The sequence below is a fragment of the Trypanosoma equiperdum genome, assembly GCF_001457755.1.
Source record: "Trypanosoma equiperdum strain OVI genome assembly, contig: ctg_1007, whole genome shotgun sequence".
Classification (NCBI taxonomy): domain Eukaryota; phylum Euglenozoa; class Kinetoplastea; order Trypanosomatida; family Trypanosomatidae; genus Trypanosoma; species Trypanosoma equiperdum.
Window position 1 is genome coordinate 24,238 of NW_027122958.1, and position 815 is coordinate 25,052.

The following is an 815-nucleotide window of genomic DNA, read 5'->3' on the forward strand; positions in this document are numbered from 1 at the left end:
GCCACTGTTAGGTTCTTCCGTACCAGTTTTATTTATGAAGCATTCGCAGTACCGAAGACGGATTTGGTTAGCCTATAAAACAGTTGCGTCGGCAGCATTTCCGGTTTTGATGCCGCTGCTGTGGCGTAGAAAAATTTGTGCCTTTTTATTATGAGCTCCTTTTTTGTTGCTTAACTGTCAATTTTCAAACCTTTATAACATTTTAAGTCACTTTAACCAATTTTTCTCTATTAAATTTTTTCTTTATTTTTTATACCATTAAACCCCGCATTCAGTTGATGAAATTCCACTGCTTTGTTTAATTGTTTAACATGAGGATCTTTCAGCAGAACGAAAGTAACAGTCCACACTATATCAGCTGTTGCATCTATCTTTGAGTGCAACATGGAACACAATCTTTTATCCCATTGTGTGCTTTGCCGTATGGTACTGTATTACGTTGTATCATTTTTTCTTTCCTATTTTTTCACCTGCTGTCGATTCCTCTGCAGATAACTTAGCAATCCCACATGGCCTGCAAACGGGATTATTTCTCTTCATAATTTTTCACTCGTCCGTCCCCAAGTGTATGATTACTTCCACAATCACGCGTGTGTTTGAAACTGCATATTTTGCATCTCTTTCCGCCTCTTCGGAATTTCTGCGATTCTTTTAATAATATAACTTTTCTCTATCACACTCTCCCACTCACTGGCTTACTCCCATTTAATCTTACTATTGTTTTACATTCTTCTATTCTTTTACCCATTTACTCTTTAACTCCTCTCCTATTATAATATGAGTGTATACACACTCACAACACTCTCCTATTATTA